This window comes from Mus musculus, chromosome 9, assembly GCF_000001635.26.
Source record: "Mus musculus strain C57BL/6J chromosome 9, GRCm38.p6 C57BL/6J".
NCBI lineage: Eukaryota > Metazoa > Chordata > Mammalia > Rodentia > Muridae > Mus > Mus musculus.
The window spans coordinates 18,266,643-18,282,384 of record NC_000075.6 but is presented as its reverse complement, the minus strand read 5'-3'; positions in this window follow the sequence as shown (position 1 = coordinate 18,282,384).

Genomic DNA, 15,742 nt, shown 5'->3' with positions numbered 1-15,742 from the left:
CTGGCTCAGGTTCCTTCTGGTAAGTGCTGGTCTACCTTGGTTTCAAACACAGCGGACAGCCCAAGGTCCCCAGAGTAGGTACCACTTCCAGGTGCTGTAACACACCCAGGATCTTAAGATTCCAGGATCCCAGCATCCCAGGGGCTTGATCACACCAGGATTTCAGGATCTCAGAGGAAGCTTGACTGCCAAGAACTCTGACACACCCAGAATATAAGGTTCACAGGATCCCAGAATCACAGGTTAACAGAGAAACCTGGACTCTGAGGAGTTCTGAATCAACCGGGATTTCAGGAAGGACAGGCTCCAATCAGATATACTGAGGGCATCGAGCACTTGAGATAATCAGATGGCAGGAGGCAAGTGTAAGAACAGAAGCAACAGAAACCAAGGTTAATTGACATCATCAGAACCACACTCTCCCACCATAGCAAGTCCTGGATACACCATCACACCAGAAAAGCAAGATATGGATCTAAAGTCACTTCTCATGATGATGATGGAGGATTATAGGAAGGAAATAAATAACTCCCTTAAAGAAATACAGAAGAACACATCCAATCAGGTGAAAGAATCGAATAAAACCATCCAGGATCTAAAAATAGAAGTAGAAACATTAAAGAAATTGAGAAGGGAGACCACTCTGAAATTGAAAACTTAGGAAAGAAGTCAGGAGCCATTGATGCAAGCATAACCAACAGAATACATGAGATAGAAGAGAGAATCTCAGGTTCAGAAGATACCATAGAAAACATTGACACAACAATCAGAGAATAACTTTTTTCAAGGGGAAAGTTCTCAACAGTTTTGCTGTTTGTTCTTTGTGTGTTTTTGGGAACCAAACATACTGTATAGTTTATAGATAAAAGTATATCTGACCTTGAGTAAACTATTAACACTATTTTAGAAATAACAATTTTGGCTTACTGTTTAATTTTTAAGTATATATGTGTGTGTGTGTGTGAGAGAGAGATCTTATGTAAACTAATAAAGACTATTTTAGAAATAACAATGCAGACTTACTGTTTATTTTTTTTAAAGATGTGTGATCTTGAGTAAATTAATACAGTATTTTAGAAACAAAAAACTTACTTTAAAAAGAGTGAAAGGAGAAATAATGTAATAGTGTATAGAGAACTTCATCTTCTTGATGTTTTAAGAAATTGAAATTTGTTGTTTTTTTAAAATTTCTTTGTTTTGTTTTAGTCTTATATAAACTCTTTTCTATGTAGATTTACACTCTCACCTCCGTTCTTCTTGCCAATGTTAATTACTTCTCCGAAAGAATCCTTTTAGTGTGTGTATAATTTATACACATGTTAGTGTATGCAACCCTCAATTAAATGCTTTCTTTTATAAGAGTCTCCTTGGTCATGGCATCTCTTCACAGCAAAAGAATACTGACTTGGACACTCTAGCTGAGACTCTAAATGTTAGAACGTGCAGAGTTTTTCATTTTTGTTCCTGTATAATGCTGGTAACTTTTACGTTCTTGGTGAATGGTTGGCAACCCAGCAACATCTCCAGCTCTAGTATTTATATTTTTGGACTTTATTTCCCATAGCATAACATAATCATAGGCTTATTCATGTCAAGAATGGCAAGATTTCCCTCTTTTCTTGGCTGAATAATGTACTCTTGTGTTTGTGTATGTAATCCTGTGCTATATAATTTATAGAGTCATTTGTCTGTGGACAATTAATTTGTTATTATGTCTCGGCTATTGAGAATAGTGCTATAATTAGCAGAGGAGCACAGGGATGCTTTTGATATGATTACCTTTTCATAGAATATATGAAAAAGAGGTAGAAGCTCTTGTGGTTCTTGACCATTATTCCTGGTATTTGATAATATCATACTGAGATTTTAATTTATGTTTTCCTGACTTTTTCACATTTGAATGCTTTTTGCATTTATTATACTTTAAATTTCTTTATTGAAGTGACTAGGTTTTTTGCCTATTGATTCATAGTTTTTACACATTTTATGTGATTTTCTAAAACCTGGCAGACCACTTAGAATTGCTGAATATCTTTAAATATGTGACAGTTTGAATTGCTACAAAACTTTAAGATTTCAAAGTTTTATACAGTTGCTTTTTTCTCCTTTGGGCACAGGATCTCATGTAGTGCACAATGGGCTCGTTTTTGCTATACTCCTTTACTCAGCCTTGGCTCAGGTAACACTACAGAAGAAGGGGCCAACATTTTGAATGATGTAGAGTTGTGTTGTGAAACATTGTCTTCAAAGTGTGACATTGTTGATCCAGCCTCTCAATCTATGGGTGATGGGGCGGGGGGGGGGGTCACCAAAACCCACCCCTATCTGAGGAATTATTTGGTGATTAGTGACTACTGGAGAAGGGTGAAATTCCTCCCTAAGTGGAAATGACCACTAATAGGTTCCCCATGTCCTACTTTAGCCCCATATCCATGAACTTGTTGTGTTGGAGGTCACGATTAGGAGCCCTGAGATGGGATTGGTTAGGATCAAGATACATTGTGTATATGTATGAAATTGTTAAAGAGCAAATAGAACACGGCTAGAAAATACTATGTAATCAGTCAGCTAAGTCACATAGAAAAAGTTTACCACCACAAACCTGGCAGTACAAGAGAAGAAGTATAAAATGGTGAAACCTTTACCCAACCTATGGTTTGGAACTGTAGGGAAACACTCTGTGCTCTCTGTCTAAAGCTGACTATAGACAGAAGCTGATGTCTGTTCATTTGGTAAGCCATAAAATACTTCTGTAAGTTAATGACTGAGCTCTAGCAGATACCACAGGAATCAGAGTGATCTATAACAGAGGTGCCTTTACTTTTCCTTTCTTCTCAGTTTTGTAATCTTCTTTTCAGTATCTTCTTAAAATGAACTATTTGCTTAAAACTTTTGTCTTCAGCTTTGCCTTTGGAGAAGACCCAGACAAAAATAAATTGATATTTTTAAAATAGGGCATTTTTACTGAATGTCTTTTTAAAAATTAAAACTTCAAAATTGAAATTTATCATAGCTCATTTTTTTGGATTAAAAGTTCTACAGATAGGGGGACAATAATTTGCAGACAACATTTTAAGCTGTTATCAATTAGGATTGACTTCCTTAGGCATTAATGGCACACATTGTCTGGAAATTACTGTTTTTTTTTTTTAAATGTTTTTCGATATTTTCTTTTTTTTCTTTAATAAGGTATTTTCTTCATTTACATTTCAAATGCTATCCCAAAAGTCCCCCATACCCTCCCCCCCCCCCACTCCTCTACCCACCCACTCCCACTTCTTGGCCCTGGCGTTCCCCTGTACTGAGGCATATAAAGTTTGCAAATCCAATGGGCCTCTCTTTGCAATGATGGCCTACTAGGCCATCTTCTGCTACATCGTGTCTCGTGCAGCTAGAGACACGAGCTCCAGGGGTACTGGTTAGTTGATATTGTTCTACCTATAGGGTTGCAGACCCCTTTAGCTCCTTGGGTACTTTCTCTAGCTCCTCCACTGGGGGCGCTGTGATCCATCCAATAGCTGACTGTGAGCATCCACTTCTGTATTTGTTGTTCCACTTATAGGGTTGCAGACCCCTTAGCTACTTGGGTACTTTCTCTAGCTCCTTCTTTAGGGGTCCTGTGTTCCATCCAATAGATGACTGTGCGCATCCACTTCTGTGTTTGCCAGGCCCTGGCATAGCCTTATGGAAATAACTGTTTTATTATCTAATAAAATCAGCTGTTTAAAAACTATTTCAGATTTTATCAAAATTTACCTCTGATGATACATATAAATACTAGACAATTTGTCGTGTTGAGACTTAAATATATTAGCCAAAATTTGAATTTTAATATTAATGTCTATATTTGTATTTTTCTGAAATCTCATCAATGCATTAAATTTTATTTAGCTTCTACATTTTATATTCCTGACTCTAATTTTGAAGTATTCTGAATTATACTTTTTCAAGAAACAGATTGAGTGCCTTACAGTTTTCTGTTACACTTGGAATATATTGTGCAGTTTGTTGTGTGAAATAAACACATTTTAAGAAACTATAAGGACATTCAAATGTACTTTATGTCTCACTAAACTGTAACTTGTAGAAAACATGAATTTATTTTTTTTGCATTATTATGTTATTATTTCTTGAGTTGTTACTGCATTGAGTGACATGGCACCTAATATATGTTGAGTAAATTTTGCTCATTTATTTAAACCTCAACATGACAATTTGTCTACCATTTATGGGTATCATCAGAGATAAATTTTGATAAAAACAGAAATAATTTTTAACAGCTAATATTTTAAATAATAAAAAGTAATATATAAAATACACACACACACACACACACACACACATATATATATATACATACATATTTACTATGAAATGGAGCCAATAAATAAATTTATAGTCATCATGAAAATTTTTCTTAGTCCATTGAATTTGGACCAAAATTAAAAACAAAATGAAATAAAGGAATTAGTTTAGAAATATAACTAATGAAGCAATATATTAGACTCCAAAGTATATAAATGAAAATGTGATATGGTTTTCATGAATGCAGCAAAAGGAATATTCAAATATCAAGAGATTGTTTAAAATTTCCTTTTAAGTAATGAAGAATATAAGTGGAGATAGCTATATACTGTAAATCTTACCATGCTCAACTACATAGATGAAATATATCTTTGTTCCACAAGATGGCAGCAAAGATTTATTTTACCACCACCAAACAACTAGTCATTACTCCAAGTGATGCTTATGTATAAAAATTAATGTATGAGGACCAAAGCGGCATTTGCTATCTTGCTTTATCCTTTGCTGTTTCTTACCAGCAATTTCATTACAAGATTTTTATACTCTGTCCTTATACTTTTGATGTCTTTTAATAACTCCCTCTGCATACTCTCCACTTCTGTTTAATTTATAGAGTCCACATAATGATGTTTCTGTGAATGGCAGGCAATACATACGATGGTAATCCTATGACATCATAATAAAACCAAAGTTTTATCTCCTGGTAGCAGTAAATTTGAATGATTGCCCATGTGTTGTTGATGATGCTAATATAAACAGGCAATGCTGCCAACTATATTAGGTAGCACGAGCAGGTCTTTATAATATAAGATACTTGGTAATGACAGTAAATGACTGGTACTACTTCATATATTTCTGGTTGTGTGATTTTAGGATATATGTCTACTCATTGTCAGAGTTTACAGCAACATGCAGTGTTATGCTTGCAACAGCTTCATAAATCTTGTGTCTATTAGGTCTCTTGTTTCTTCCAAGAGGGCATGGCAAACAGTCAAGTCATCTATCATTTAGTTTCTGAAAAAAACCACACTATTATCTTTACCTAACAGTGAAGCTGTCAAATGTCACATTTCTCAAAATATGCCCGATTGCTAAGCAGCAAATGACTATATATCTAAGTTTAATCTAAATTTAAATATACTGAACTCAACTAAATTGCTTCAGCTATTCCCTAAACCATAAAAAATAAAGAATAATTAATTCCTCGAGTTAAACTTCCCAGTTAGCTAATGCTCATAGGTGTGTTCTGTTTACAAGGCCCTATGTATGTAGGTACTAAGAAAACATGATTAATGCAGGAGCTTTCCACTTGTGAATCAGGTACTATGATGTTACAGCTGCAGTAGAGAACTTACTAGGTGGAAGTTTGCTTGAAAATGGAAAGTATGATGGAGTAAGGGAGGAATTTGGATTATACTTTCTGGAGAAATAGATGGTTGTCTTGTGGTTTTCTGCAGTTTGTTGTGGGAAATGGGAAAGACTAGTTTGGGAACTAAAAATGTAATTGTAAATATTATAACTATTGGGTATTTATTATTGTTTCTTCAGTTTCAAAATTATGTCATAATTGTAAATGTGATGAAAATGAAATTTATTCACATTATCTCCTCTAGCATTTTCAAACATATTCACATCGTATTTCTACAGAAACACAATATAGTGTCACTTTCTGAACTTCCATGTTTCTTAGCGTGTAGATAGTATGGGACCATAATCTGCATCCTTTAGTTGAAACTGAAATTTATGTAACAATAAGTGAATAAAGAAGCAGTGGAGGGGATGGCAATGGAACAGAAAAGGCATGGTCCGAAGGCTGAGTAAGCACCAGTGCCATAAATGACAAGCATTGAAAGGCTTTTGGATAAGGAATAATTTCATATTAAGTGTTACTAAGTTATTAACAGGTAAAAGAGATTAGATTTGGCATTTAGCATGGCAAATAGTGGCCACTGCCAAATAGAAAAGTTGAAACACTGTTTCTCTGAGTCAGCAAAAAGGAACAAAGAAGTAGTGGCAAGACTCTTGAACAGGGAAGGTACTTTGAGAAAAAAGCATATAAACTTTCTGTCACCTCCCCAAAGCATTATCCCACATTCTTACATTTTATATTGAACTTTTTTTTTCTTTTCTTCTTTTTTGGAGTCCTATTTGTTTTGGAGTCTAGTTTGGCATTGGAAGTGCTATATGCCTCATTGTCCCAAGTGCTGGGATTATAGGCATGTGCCTGTATTCTTTTCATTTTTATATCATGTAACAGGCATGAGGTGCAAATGTCACTACAGTTTTGAGTTGTGTTTCCTTGGTTAAAGACATTGAGTTCACATGTCTCTCTGAGCATCTGAATGTGTTCATTTCAAGCATGTCTATTTAGAATCTTTGTCTATTTTGAAACATTCTTATGCATATTTGGGGTATTGAGTTATACTTATTCCTTTTCTGTTCGTGTATTTTTATTATCTTATTAATTAATTTTGGTCTTTGACATTTTTACACATGTCTAAATTTTATTCTAATTATCCTCCAGTAGTCCCCATCTTTCTTGGAAATCTGTTTCTTACATTCATCTATTTTTATTTGTTTGTTTTCTTTCAGGGCAGACTGAGTTTTACCAAGGTCATGTGTTAATTCTTTACAGATATAAAACAGTTACCTTCAAATAATGGTAATTTCAAGGATTGGTATATTGTATAGTTGAGTCCCTATCAACCCTGATACTGGGAACTGAACCCAGGACCTTGCTTTGCTAGGTGAACATTCTACCACTGAGTCATAAAATAGCAAAGTTTTCAACTCAGTTTTAAAATTCTGCTGTATTTATACTTTACTCTTCTTTTAAAACTATACAAATGTCTCTTTTGTAAGTATTCACTTGATACTAACAAGTCATATATTTGTCCAGTTGTCAATGCTTATGTGCTCAGGCTTAACTCATTTCTTGAGTAGGTGTTATTATAAATTGTGAAAAATAGTAGTGGCAAAATACACAGTAGCTGATCATAAGACAAATGAGTGACAAGGTTCATAAAGGCAAATGTGCAGCGTACATGAACAACCGAAGAGATACGGTATTATGGAAAAGTTTTCAATAAATGTTAGTTTTAGGAACAGTGCTCCACTGCTAAAATTATGCTGGCAATATACTCCCATGGGAAGTATGAATTCAGTTATTCAAAACTAGCCTGGAAATATCATTAAAAACTCAACTTCTGGGAGTAGTATTACATGGTGGCTGAATTTCCTAGGAGTTTAACAGGCATAACCACATCTTCTTTGTGTAGTGGAAGTAAAATGACCATTTTTACATAGTAAAGGATGTGGCTATTACAGGTAAAGTGCTCTCTTAATGAAATACAGCAACATTTTACTAACATCAAATTAGAGGAATGTTGATTAACTTCAAAGAATTTTGAAAATAAAATGTGTTATAAAGGTTTGGCAGGCTTTATTACATGTTTTGAGTCATACATATCTTTCTGGAGAAATAATTCTATAAAATGAAAAGTAGGAGAGGAAGAGTGCTAGTAAAATGAAAAGGAAAATTATTAGAAGAGAAGACAGAAAACATCTGTTAACCACTTTAAAGGGCATTAGCTTGAATAGTAGTAGTTCAAGTAGAATTTGTTCACATTAAATTAAAAATGAATTCCAGATGTTCCTATTCCACATATGTTGAAGAAAACATTTAGTACTCCCTTTAAAGATGAGTTTTTGTAGCATTAGTTTTCAAGACCACAGATAAAAGATATATCATTTGTTAAACATTTATTATTCATTATTTTTGGTTTTCTATTATCATTGAAAACTAAGCAAACATTTTTGAAAGTCAGTGATGTAAATTATAATCCAAACACCTATTTCAACTAGCATCTACATCTATAATATTGTGTCATTTCAAGCTATAAAAAGGTAGATAGTATTTTTTCAAAACAGCAACAAGTAAAAATGTTTAAATATATACATTTGATACATTTGTATAACATAAAATTATTTCTCAGCACATGTATTTCCATGACATGAATGGTTTAGGGATTGACCATGGGAATGAAGAAAGACAGACACACAGAAAAGCTGGCATCAGGTGAGCTATGCTCTGAGATGAACACGGACGAGCAGCAGCCTGTTTATTTTTACATCTGAACTGAGGAGTAGGGTTTACTGTATGCAGCTGAACAGGGAGGCAGGCTTAGTTAATCTCAGTAGGAAATCTCTATTTGAGAGCAGTCTTAGGATGTAAACTTGTGTAAACACTGTCAACATTCACAAATGGACCAGAGAATCTTTTTTATTTCGCTGAGCCTGACTTACGGAAGACTTTGCCATTCTTATGTGTCTGATATGATGTAGTCTTTGATATGGCTCATGAGTTCATCTCACACTATATATAATACATAACAATAGTAAAAAATATAGTTTTGTTGCATGTTATTGTTAATGATAGGTGAGAAGACAAAATTATTCTATTTATATATGATAATTATTGTATTTTACAATAAAAGTTTAGTGCTTACTCTGTTCCAGGATTTCCTTCTAATTTCCATAAAAACTGACACAGATGCATAGTTATGTATATTATTTCAGGTTACAAAGATGAAGTATAAATAACTCACTCAACTTAAGTTGTTATAGTGGTTGGATTACAAAGATGTAAATCAAACCTAGGCATTGGGTATAGAGAATTCATGTACTTGATTATTTATAACCAAATAATTTTAAATTTGCTTATTATACTGGTAGAAATTGTGTCAAACTTTAGTCTTTGATTGTTTTTTAAGTGCCCAATATAATGTTATCTTGTAATACTGTGCATACACACATGTGCACCCTGAATAAATTACATATTTAACTTTCTGAAAGAACACGATGCAACATTTCAAAACTACTTTTATTCTGTAGAATAACTCTTCTAAAAAGATATATTTTATTTTTATTTATGAGTGTATGAGGACTTGGTATGTGCACATGCATGTAACTAGTGCCCTGAGATTCCAGAAGAGGGTATTGGACCCCCTGAATCTGGAGTCATAGGATTTTTGATTTTAACTAGAGTCACATAGTTGCTGAACCAGAGTCCTTTGCAAAACAAGTACATGTTCTTAATCACTGAGCCACCTCACCACACCTCTATGAAGTAACTTTTTAAAGTTATCTTTTAGTTTTGGGATGATTGAAGATACAGAAGCTGCTATAAAATAACAGCTGTAATAGTAATATTAAAAGTTGTATACCTTTTACCTGATTTTCCCTATGGCAGCATCTTGCAATACTATTGTCTTAGTTAGGGTTTTGCTGCTGTGAACAGACACCATGACCACGGCAAGTCTTATTAAAAACAACATTTAATTGGGCTGACTTACAGGTTCAGAGGTTCAGTCCATTATCATCAGGTGGGAGCATGGCAGCATCCAGGCAGGCATGGTGCAGGAGGAGCTGAGAGTTCTGTCTTCATCCAAAGGCTGCTAGTGGAAGACTTATTTCCAGGCAACTAGGGTGAGGATCTTATGCCCACACCCACAGTGACACACCTACTCCAACCAGGTCACACCTATTTCAAAGGGCCACACCTCCAAATGGTGCCACTCCCTGGTCCAAGAATATACAAATCATCACAACTATAGTATAAATACTATGATGCGAAGATAACACTTATCTAAACCATCCCTCTCAGTCAAACAACTTTATATATATAGCCAAATGTTGATTAATAACGTAGACATAAAAATATGTTTAAAAAATAAATTTGTCATTGTGTGATATGGGGTATTTTTATATAATATAGATTACTTAGTTTACTACACACCACAGCTATATTATAAATACACATGTGATATGTATATACCTACTGTTCATAGAGCCATAATGAGTAAAACAGCATCAAAACTTTGTTTTGTTCTAATAAGCAAAAGGAAAATAATGAATTCAAGTGTCGTAAAATAAGATGTATGAGAAGAGTTCTGGTCTGAGATGGCGTATTATTTAACTTTTAAAGAGCAAATATCTGAGATTGGGTGCTCCACCTTCCCCCACATGCCCAGAGACAGCCTGACTCCCAGGAAGTCTGTCATAGCCAGGCTCACAGGTGAGACCCCCTTGTCCGAATACCTGGCCTAACCGGGATCCCCATGGAATCCAGAAGATGTGGGACCTATCCATCCTGCCAGAGACACACCTTCTTTCAGGTCTGCAACTCTACCTGGGGCAGATCAGGAAATCCAGTCCCACTCCCAACCCCCACCCAGAGGTAGCCTGACTCCCAGGAGGTCTGTCATAACCAGGTTCACAGCTCAGAAAGCTCCACCTGCCTACAAAGAGGAACAGGCCCCAGTCAGAGACAGCAAGACCACTTAACACCAAAATAACCAGATGGCAAGAGGCAAGCACAAGAAAATAAACAACAGAAACCAATGCTACTTGGTACCATCAGAACCTAATTCTCCCAGTACAGCAAGCCTGGGATACCCTAATGCACACTTTAAATGCAAGATTCTGACCTAAAATTCCATCTCATGAGGCTGATAGGGGACTTTAAGAAGGACATAAATAACTTCCTTAAAAAAATACAGGAGAACACAGGTAAATAGCAGCCCTTAAAGAGGAAAAACATAAATCCCTTAGAGAAATACAGGAAAACACAAACAGGTGAAGGAATTAAACAAAACAGTTCAGGATCTATAAATGGATATAGAATAAGGAAATCACAAATGGAGGCAACCCTGGAGATAGAAAACCTAAGATATCAGGAGTAGGGAAGCAAGGATCACCACAGAATACAAGAGAGAGAAGAGAGAATCTCAGATGTAGAAGATACCATAGAAGACATTGGCACAACAGTGAAAATACACAGTGCAAAAAGTGCCTAACACAAAACATCCAGGAAATTCAGGACACAAAAGGCCAAACCTAAGATTAATAGGAATAGAAAGAAGATTCACAATGCAAAGGGCTAGGACACATCTTCAACAAAATCATAGAAGAAAACTTCCCTAACCGAAAGAAAGAGATGCCCATAAACATACAAGAAGCCTTGACCAAGCTAGCTCAGTCATTCAACAGGTTCTCCAGAGCAGGAGTGAGGGTTAAAAAGAAAAAAGAGAACTAGACAACACTGTAGCATGACCGCAGGCAGTTCTGAGGCTGGAGCTGGTTTATCTATTTCCAGTATGCTTTTATACCATTTTAACTACATGCAAGTAATAAGGTCAGTTCTAGGTTAAGGAACAAGCAAGGCAATAAACAAAGTCCCATGATCACTGTTTCTAGGGGTTGGCCCTAGAAACCCCTATGTTATATCAGGGTGACCAAGATATCTGAGCCTACTTTCCTGTCCTAATCCAAAGTCAAACTCTTGCCTGAAGCCTACTTCTTTGTTTTAATACAAAATCAGATTCCTGCCTGAGTTTACTTCCATGTTCTGACCCATTATCAGATTCCTGCCTGCCTGAAGCCTGCTTCCTTGTCTCCCCAACTGGCATCCCAGCACCCCAGCAGTGAGGCAGTATTCAGAACCCTTGGAAATTATGTTTAAATTTCTTATGTATAGCAATAATTCATTTCTTTTATATAGCTGAGTATCATTCTTTGATATCTGCCACAATTTCTTCAACCATTTAAACATAGGAAGATGTTTATTTTTACAGTTTGTATTTAATAAAAATATTTAAAACGTGTTCACTGGAAGAATCTAGGGATGCATGTTGAAAACCCATACAAAGAGTAATTTATAACTGACTGTTCCTGGACATTGGTTTCTATTCAATAAATCATGAGCCAGTGAGGGCAGATACTAGAAGTTTGTCAGGTCCCACATATTATGTTTTAAGGTAAAGCCACATGCCCCATTCATTTGTGTGTGTGTGTGTGTTTTATCCATTTTCCTGATCTTTATTTCCTTTTTTTTATTACGTATTTTCCTCAATTACATTTCCAATGCTATCCCAAAAGTCCCCCATACCCTCCCCCTTACTCCCCTACCCACCCATTCCCATTTTTTGGCCCTGGCATTCCTCTGTACTGGGGCATATAAAGTTTGTGTGTCCAATGGGCCTCTCTTTCCAGTGATGGCCGACTAGGCCATCTTTTGATACATATGCAGCTAGAGTCCAGAGCTCCGGGATACTGGTTAGTTCATAATGTTGTTCCACCTATAGGGTTGCAGATCCCTTTAGCTCCTTGGGTACTTTCTCTAGCTCCTCCATTGGGGGCCCTGTGATCCATCCAATAGCTGACTATGAGCATCCACTTCTGTGTTTGCTAGGCCCCGGCATAGTCTTACATGAGACAGCTATATCTGGGTCCTTTCAGCAAAATCTTGCTAGTGTATGCAATGGTGTCAGCATTTGGAAGCTGATTATGGGGTGGATCCCTGGATATGGCAGTCTCTAGATGGTCCATCCTTTCGTCTAGCTCCAAACTTTGTCTCTGTAATTCCTTCGATGGGTGTTTTGTTCCCAATTCTAAGAAGGGGCACAGTGTCCACACTTTGGTCTTCATTCTTTCTTCTTGAGTTTCATGCATTTAGCAAATTGTATCTTATATCTTGGGTATCCTAAGTTTTGGCTAATATCCACTTATCAGTGAGTACATATTGTGTGAGTTCCTTTCTGATTGTGTTACCTCACTCAGGATGATGCCCTCCAGGTCCATCCATTTAGCTAGGAATTTCATAAAATCATTTTTTTAACAGCTGAGTAGTACTCCATTGTGTAAATGTACCACATTTTCTGTATCCATTCCTCTGTTGAGGGGCATCTGGGTTCTTTACAGCTTCTGGCTATTATTATATGGGTGATTGTTTCCAATTCTAAGAAGGGGCAAAGTGTCCACACTTTGGTCTTCGTTCTTCTTCAGTTTCGTGTGTTTTGCAAATTGTATCTTATATCTCTGGTATACTAAGTTTCTGGGCTAATATCCATTTATCAGTAAGTACATATCATTTGAGTTCTTTTGTGATTGTGTTACCTCACTCAGAATGATGAGTGAGATCCAACCATTTGCCTAGGAATTTCATAAATTCATTCCTTTTAATAGCTGAGTAGTACTCCATTGTGTAAATGTACCACATTTTTTGTATCCATTCCTCTGTTGAGGGGCATCTGGGTTCTTTCCAGCTTCTGGCTACTATAAATAAGGCTGCTATGAACATAGTGGAGCATGTGTCCCTCTTACCAGTTGGGACATCTTCTGGATATATGCCCAGGAGAGGTATTGCTGGATCCTCCGGTAGTACTATGTCCAATTTTCTGAGGAACCGCCAGACTGATTTCCAGTGTGGTTGTACAAGCCTGCAATCCCACCAACAATGGAGGAGTGTTCCTCTTTCTCCACATCCCCGCCAGCATCTGCTGTCACCTGAGTTTTTGATCTTAGCCATTCTGAGTGGTGTGAAGTGGAATCTCAGGGTTGTTTTGATATGCATTTCTCTGATGATTAAGGATGCTGAACATTTTTTCAGGTGCTTCTCAGCCATTCGGTATTCCTCAGGTGAGAATTCTTTGTTTAGCTTTGAGCCCCATTTTTAATGGGGTTATTTGATTTTCTGGAGTCCACCTTCTTGAGTTCTTTATATATATTAATATTGGATTTAGTCCCCTCTCTGATTTAGGATAGGTAAAGATCCTTTCCCCAATCTGTTTGTGGCCTTTTTGTCTTATTGACGGTGTCTTTTGCCTTGCAGAAGGTTTGCAGTTCCATGAGGTCCCATTTGTCAATTTCTTGATCTTACAGCACAAGCCATTGATGTTCTTTGTTTGTTTGTTTGTTTGTTTGTTTGCTTTTCTTGTTATTTATCATTTTATTTCAATATTTAGCATATGGAAAGTGAAAGAGATGTGAACTACATCTTTGCTGATGAATATCTAACTGCGGATAGATAAAATCTCCTCACTTCAATTCCCACAAGGAGTTTATTAGCTAACTTCTTTTTTTTTCCATTTTTTATTAGGTATTTAGCTCATTTACATTTCCAATGCTATACCAAAAGTCCCCCATACCCACCCACCCCCACTCCCCTACCAACCCACTTCCCCTTTTTGGCCCTGGCGTTCCCCTGTACTGGGGCATATAAAGTTTGCATGTCCAATGGGCCTCTCTTTCCAGTGATGGCCGACTAGGCCATCTTTTGATACATATGCAGCTAGAGTCAAGAGCTCCGGGGTACTGGTTAGTTCATAATGTTGATCCACCTATAGGGTTGCAGATCCCTTTAGCTCCTTGGGTACTTTCTCTAGCTCCTCCATTGGGAGCCCTGTGATCCATCCATTAGCTGACTGTGAGCATCCACTTCTGTGTTTGCTAGGCCCCAGCATAGTCTCACAAGAGACAGCTACATCTGGGTCCTTTCGATAAAATCTTGCTAGTGTATGCAATGGTGTCAGCGTTTGGATGCTGTTTATGGGGTGGATCCCTGGATATGGCAGTCTCTACATGGTCCATCCTTTCATTTCAGCTCCAAACTTTGTCTCTGTAACTCCTTCCATGGGTGTTTTGTTCCCACTTCTAAGGAGGGGCTTAGTGTCCACACTTCAGTCTTCATTTTTCTTGAGTTTCATGTGTTTAGGAAATTGTATCTTATATCTTGGGTATCCTAGGTTTTGGGCTAATATCCACTTATCAGTGAGTACATATTGTGTGAGTTCCTTTGTGAATGTGTTACCTCACTCAGGATGATGCCCTCCAGGTCCATCCATTTGGCTAGGAACTTCATAAATTCATTCTTTTTAATAGCTGAGTAGTACTCCATTGTGTAGATGTACCACATTTTCTGTATCCATTCCTCTGTTGAGGGGCATCTAGGTTCTTTCCAGCTTCTGGCTATTATAAATAAGGCTGCTATGAACATAGTGGAACATGTGTCCTTCTTAACAGTTGGGGCATCTTCTGGATATATGCCCAGGAGAGGTATTGCTGGATCCTCCGGTAGTACTATGTCCAAATTTCTGAGGAACCGCCAGACTGATTTCCAGAGTGGTTGTACAAGCCTGCAATCCCACCAACAATGGAGGAGTGTTCCTCTTTCTCCACATCCTTGCCAGCATCTGCTGTCACCTGAATTTTTGATCTTAGCCATTCTGACTGGTGTGAGGTGGAATCTCAGGGTTGTTTTGGTTTGCATTTCCCTGATGATTAAGGATGCTGAACATTTTTTCAGGTGCTTCTCTGCCATTCGGTATTCCTCAGGTGAGAATTCTTTGTTCAGTTCTGAGCCCCATTTTTAATGGGGTTATTTGATTTTCTGAAGTCCACTTTCTTAAGTTCTTTATATATGTTGGATATTAGTCCCCTATTGGATTTAGGATAGGTAAAGATCCTTTCCCAATCTGTTTGTGGTCTTTTTGTCTTATTGACGGTGTCTTTTGCCTTGTAGAAACTTTGGAGTTTCATTAGGTCCCATTTGTCAATTCTCGATCTTACAGCACAAGCCATTGCTGTTCTGTTCAGGAAT